Genomic DNA, 6,555 nt, shown 5'->3' on the forward strand with positions numbered 1-6,555 from the left:
ATATCGTTGGCATAGGAAATGTAAAGATAAAATTGTTTGATGGTGTTGTAAGAACATTGTGTAATGTAAGACATATACATGAGTTGAGAAAGAGTTTGATATCTCTTAGAACTTTGGATTGTAATGGCTTCAATTACAAGTCCAAAGGTGGAGTCTTGATGGTATGGAAAGGTAATTTGACTGTGTAACAACCCAAACCGTGGTATGTGGATTTAATATTTCAAAGAAGGGTAAATTGGTAAATTGAGTAGAATTCGTCGACGAGGCCATAGTTCGTCATCAAAGTCCCTTCTGTTCTTGTCAACAAAATTCAAAGGCTCGTCGACGAGGCCACTGCTTCATCAACGAAGGTAATGGCAAACTCGTTGACAAGGACGCTAATTCGTCGACGAGGGCGGCCGAGTCAAGGGCCATAAATATCAGTTTCCATTGCTTCTGAGTTAAGTAATCTCAAAATATCCTCTCTCTCTCTCTAGAACTTGAAGAACTTTCTCTCTTTAGTTTTTTTCGCCGTTCATCGCTTGATTCGTAAATCCAACGTTACTGCGAGGATCAGGGGAGGATTCTCTACGTTTCTAGCGGATCAGAATCTCATTTTGAGTGTTTTCGGGTTTTGGGCTAAAATCGAGGTAAGGCTCGATTTTCATTTTTGATTTAGAAGATGTGTAGTAGTACGAATGGTAAGCATATATTGTACTGTGGTTTGTAGGTTTTGGAGTCTCGGTTCATAGTTGGAATTCGGGTTAAGATAAGGGGATTCTGTTTATATCAGTTTATTCGAAATCAGGATCAGTAAGCTTGTAGGCTACGATCGTATGTATGTTTTGGTAACTTATTTAGGAAAATCTATCGGATAAAATACGATATTTTTGGGTTACATTTTTTGGGAAAATTTGGGGATTTTGAGTATCATCTCTACTTTGTTTGGAAAACTATTCGTTTTGTTTAAATTGTATTATTGAGATGATTGTTATCCATATTTGTATAAATTGTATACTTGAATTGGAAAATGATATGATTTTCCATAAACCAAATAAGTGTGGTATGTATGGTTGTATGTAATTGTTCCAGATATTTTGTAAAACAGCTATGTGGCGGCTAATTACCGTACGCTGATATGTATAAGAGTGTGAGCTCCAAAATGATTCTTGGTTTTGTGAAATCGACTAGGGGCGACTAATTACCGTACCCCAAAACAGCTACTGGCGGCTAATTGCCATACGCTGCGCCATGTATCGATGTGAAAACCGTGGGCAAGAGTGTTCGGCTTTATATCTGAGGGTGTGAAATATCACTATGTATCCCGGCAGGTCACCGAGGGGTGTGAGCTACACTGTATGGCAATGTAATCAATGTGAAGTTTCGGGTTTCATGGAATAGTTGGGTGTTGGCAATGTAATCAATGTGGAACTTCGGGCTCATGGAGTAGTTGCATATTAGTGTGAGCTACATCGTATTGGCAATGTAATCGCTTGAAGTTTTGGGTTTCATAGCGTAGTTGCGTATTAGTGTGACGACACTGACTGTATGTTTTGGGTATCGTATGTACTGGAATGCATTTGTGAAAATACTGGAACTATATGAAATTGTTTTCAAACTGTATAGTATTGTATAGTGTTATGTTTTACGTAAAATAACACTAGTATGTCACACACTGATATAACCTACTTTCTCCCTTACTGAGAGGTGTCTCACCCCAAATGTACGTATAATGTTTTTAGGTCTATCAGGTAGCCGTATTTAGTATCCTAGCAATCAGAAGTGGGGGTGTCATTAGCTGCTGATAGTGCCTGATTAGGTACGAGATTTTGTAACCGGGTTGTCTTGGTGGTTTTTGTAGACACCAAGAGTATATACGGTATTTATGGGATTGTATACCTTAGTATTGTATGGGTTTGTGTATCCTAGTTTTGTACAGACTCTGGTATGGTATGTTATATAGCTAAATGAAGCATTTTTCATTGCATAACTGATGAGTATGGATGTATGTGTGTATGTGTATAGGGTATCTATGTACCTCACGGAGTCGGACCCTCTTATTGTATTGTATCATGTATGTTTGAATTGATACAAAGACAGGTTAGGTTACTATATTCACACCTAGGACCCATTTGCGGGTTCAAGGCGTGACAATTTGGTATCAGAGCTAACCAGGTTACTAGGTCTTATAGACTTGGTTAGGAGTATTAATGTGTACATACCAGAGTATAGGATGTAGGAAATGGGTAGTGTTGGTCGAGGATTATTCTGTTGCTAGATCGGAATTTATCGACAGTATTTCGGGTTTTTCCTGGGATGACGATTCTAGTAAAGGCAGGGAAAACCATTGATGGATTCTTGTTTGTGTGACGGGGACAGGCTTAGACCTGTGAGAGTAATAGTTGACATGATTAGGTCTATGATTATGTTAACTGTGTACGATATAGGAATTCTAACCAATTCCTATTCTGTTTTCAGAATGGAGCCCAAGGATAATAACTTGGAGAGTGGCTCTAAGGAGACGGAAAGCGATGAGTCTCCTTCTGTGTCTCGTGGTTTGGCGAGACAGGTGATCCGAGAGATTGGGTGGAGTGTTAGGAGACGCAAGAGCTCTCGTACTGATACGGGGTGTACCATCGAGAGGTTCACGCGCATGCACCCTTTGACATTTACAGGAGGACCTGATCCAATAGTGGCGGAGGACTAGGTCGAGAAGGCCTAGAGGATTTTAGAATTCGTCCACTACACTGAGAAGCAGAAGGTCTTGTACTCTACCTTCCAGCTGACTGGGGAGGCAGGGCGATGGTGGACAGCAGTGAGTCTGCTTGAGAGGTAGAGAGCTGGTCCATCTGGTATGACGTGGGGCCGCTTTAAAGAGGTACTTTTTGAGAGATACTTTTTGGTCTCCACTCGGGATGCGAAGGCCGATGAGTTCTCGGGCCTGATACAGGGAACTCTGACGATGCAGAGGTATGCTACCAGGTTTATTGAGTTGTCTCGATTTGTGCCATACTTAGTTCCGAATGAGTACGAGAAGGCTCGGAGGTTTGGGAAGGGTCTGAGGAAAGACATCCGCCGTCTTGTGGGGATGCTACAAATCTGTGAGTTCTCTGTCCTGGTGGATAAAGCCACCATAGTTGAGACCGACCTTCGGGGAGATAAGGTAGTGTAGGATCAAGGGAAGAGGCCAGTATCTTCTGGTCCTCAGAGTGGTCCTAGGCAGGGACAGTGGAAGAAGAAGAAGAGCTACAGTTCCGGTTATCGGCAGAACACCGAACGGCAAAGTTATCAAGGGGATCCCTCCCCCACACCGCGCGCCAGGTGCCGTAAAAGGCACGATAGTGAATGTCAGCTTTTCTGGGGAAGCTGCTACAACTGTGGTAAGCCGGGCCACATATCACGGAGCTGTCAGGCACTGAGGAGAGATACATCTGCACAGAGCCAGAACCATGGGAGTAATTAGATGCCTTTGGGGAACTACTAGGCAACCACGGCTTCGGCGAGGGTATATTCACTGACTCCAGTAGATACGGAACACTATGGGAACGTGGTGACAGGTACCATGTTACTGCTTTCGAATAGAGCTATTATTTTATTTGATTCGAGGGCAACCCATTCATTCATATCTGCTAGTTTTATGAAGTTGTGTTGGGTTGAAACCTGTGTGATGAATGAGATGTTTTCTGTGACTATGTTGATTAGGAGTGTAACGATCTGTAGTAAGATGTTAGGGAGCTGCCCAGTGGAAATCCAGGGGAGACTACTACCAGCGAACCTTGTAGTATACGACATGTATGATTTTGACGTCATACTGGGGATGGATTGGCTATTCTCCAGTTTTGCGATGATTAATTATCGTAAGAAGGTAGTAGTGTTCAGACCTTTTGGGGAGCGGGAGTACCAGTTCGTAGGATCGTGTGTGTGTTTGAGGCCACAGGTTCTATCAGCATTTCAGGAGAGGAGGCTACTTTTGGACCGATGTCAGGGGTACCTAACTTGTGTAAAGGAACCGCCACAGTATGAGTTGAGACTCGAGGATATTCGGGTAGTCAACGAGTTTTCAGATGTGTTTCTTGATGATTTACCTGGTTTATCTTCAGATTGTGAGATGGAGTTTGCGATAGAGTTGCTGCCAGGCAAGGCACCGATCTCTAAAGCTCCGTACCGGATGGCTCCAGCAGAACTTCGAGAGTTGAAGGTGCAGTTGTAGGAACTACTGGACCAGGGTTTTATTCGACCGAGTGTTTTGCCCTAGGGAGCTCCAGTTTTGTTTGTGAAGAAGAAGGACGGGACGATGCGTATGTGCATTGATTACCGTGAGATCAACAAAGTGACGGTGAAGAACCGTTACCCTTTCCCTCATATAGATGATCTCTTTGACCACTTGCAAGGGACACAAGTCTTTTCGAAGATCAACCTACGGTTAGGGTATCATCAAGTGAGAGTTAAATCTGAGGATGTAGTGAAGACTGCTTTCTGAACCAGATACGGCCACTATGAGTTCTTGGTTATGTTGTTCGGGTTGACCAATGCGCCGATAGTATTCATAGATCTGATGAACCGGGTGTTTCATGAGTACTTGGATCAGTTTGTAGTGGTGTTCATCGATGACATTCTAGTATACTCGAGGAGTCCGGAAGAGCATGAGAATCATCTGAGGTTGGTGCTACAGATTCTGCGAGAGAGGAAGTTGTATACTAAGTTGAAGAAGTGTGAGTTCTGGTTGAATCAGGTCGCGTTCTTAGGCCATGTGGTGTCTAAGGGCAGTATCTCAGTTAATCCTAGCAAGGTTGAAGTTGTAGTCGACTAGGCGAGACCGAAGAGTGTGCATAAGGTTCAGAGTTTTCTAGGACTGGCGGGTTACTATCGTCGGTTCGTAGAGGGTTTCTCTAAATTGTTTGGACCTCTGACACGATTGACTAAGAAGGGGGTGAAATTTGACTGGACTGGTGATTGCGAGCAGTGCTTTCTCGAGTTGAAGCACCAGTTAGTTACTGCTCCAATGTTGACTTTGGGGGATGGGGGATTTGTGATTTATAACCACGCATCCCTAAATGGTTTGGGATGTGTGCTTATGCAACAGGGTAAGGTAGTAGCATATGCTTCTCGGAAACTTAAGGAGTATAAGAAGAATTATCCTACGCATGATCTAAAATTAGCTGCTGTAGTTTATGCCCTAAAGATCTGGCGACACTACTTGTATAGTGCTCAATGTGAGATTTTCACTTACCACAAAAGTCTCAGGTACTTTTTCATGCAAAATGAGCTGAATATGAGGCAGAGGTGGTGGCTAGAGTTGATCAAGGACTATGATTGCATGATCAGTTATCACCCGGGGAAGGCTAATGTGGTAGCGGATGCATTGAGTCGGAAGTCAGAACATGCAGTTGTATCTGCAGTTGTAGCTTAGCATCATGTCAGAAGGGATCTGGAAAGCCTTGGCGTGGAGTTGGTGTCTGGCGATCATCAGGCTTTCGTTGCTAGCTTGGTAATCCAACCGACCTTGTTTGAGCGTATTAAAGCAGCGCAGGCTAGTGATGCGGAGTTAGCTGAGATTGTGGAAAAGGTGCGGCAGGGTTTGGCTATAGATTTTAACATCTCTTACAGAAGTGTGTTGAGGTTTAGGAGCAGGTTGTGTGTTCCAAACGATGATGAGATCAGAAGGACGATTCTGGAGGAAACGCATTGTTCTTTGTACACGGTACATCCGGGTAGTACGAAGATGTATCGAGATTTGCACGAATCCTTTTGGTGGAGCAGTGTCTGACCTGTCAGCAGGTGAAAGCTGAACATCAGAGGCTGGTAGGGCTATTGCCGCCTTTTCCTATTCCGGTGTGGAAATGGGAGCACATTTCCATGGACATTGTTACCGGATTGCCACTAGTGCTTCACAGGTAGAATGCTATTTGGGTAATTGTGGACAGGTTGACGAAATATGTTCACTTTGTATCGACAAAGGTTAGCTACCTTTTGAGTAGGCTAGCGGACTTGTATGTGCATGAGATAATGAGAATGCATGGAGTACCAGTGTCCATTGTTTCAGATCGGGATCTGAGGTTTACTTCTCGATTTTGGAAGAGCTTGCAGGAAGCATTGGGGACGAAGCTTACTTTCAGTACAACGTTCCACCCGTAGACTGATGGATAGTTGGAGAGGACGATACAGATCTTGGAGGATATGTTTCGGGTTTGTGTATTAGACTTCGATGGTAGTTGGATTTAGTTTCTGCCACTAGTGGAGTTTGCCTATAACAATAGCTTCCAGGCTAGCATAGGGATGGCACCGTTCGAGGCTTTGTATGGTTGGAGGTGTCGATCTCCTTTGTATTGGGATGAGGTCGGTGAACATCAGGTTCTAGGACCTGAACTCATGCAGCAGAAGTATAAGAAGGTAGGTTTGATCTGGGAAAGGATTAGATCGGCTCAGAGTCGACAGAAGAGTTATGTGGATGTTTGCCGCCATGAGTTGGAGCTCGAGGTGGGGGGTAAGGTATTCCTTAGAATCGCTCTGATGAAGGGAGTGATGAGATTCGGGAGGAAGGGCAAGTTGAGCCCGAGGTACATCGGACCATTCAAG

This window comes from Malania oleifera, chromosome 2, assembly GCF_029873635.1.
Source record: "Malania oleifera isolate guangnan ecotype guangnan chromosome 2, ASM2987363v1, whole genome shotgun sequence".
NCBI classification, from domain to species: Eukaryota; Viridiplantae; Streptophyta; class Magnoliopsida; order Santalales; family Ximeniaceae; genus Malania; species Malania oleifera.